The sequence below is a fragment of the Buceros rhinoceros genome, unplaced genomic scaffold (genome assembly GCF_000710305.1).
Source record: "Buceros rhinoceros silvestris isolate BGI_N320 unplaced genomic scaffold, ASM71030v1 scaffold13083, whole genome shotgun sequence".
NCBI lineage: Eukaryota > Metazoa > Chordata > Aves > Bucerotiformes > Bucerotidae > Buceros > Buceros rhinoceros.
This window is the reverse complement of record NW_010401866.1, coordinates 45,600-45,870: the sequence shown is the minus strand read 5'-3', so window position 1 is coordinate 45,870 and position 271 is coordinate 45,600.

Sequence of the window (271 nt, the reverse complement as noted above, 5' to 3'; positions counted from 1 at the left end):
TTTCCTTAGATATATCTTTATCTTGTTTCTTGGGCAGATAACACATTTCACCAATAAATTTAGGCACTTAATCCTAGCATAAATAAGAGTATTAGGACAAGTAAATGTCAGGAGAATGTCCTTACAGAACAAGGAACACTGTCACTGCAACACTCCTGTCCTTGGGTGTCACAGTGCAACAGATCATAAACCAGAGCGGGTCTCTTCTGTATTTTGATCTACACGAAAATCACTCAAGTCTAATTTCGGAGTAGTTTGAAGATGATTTTCA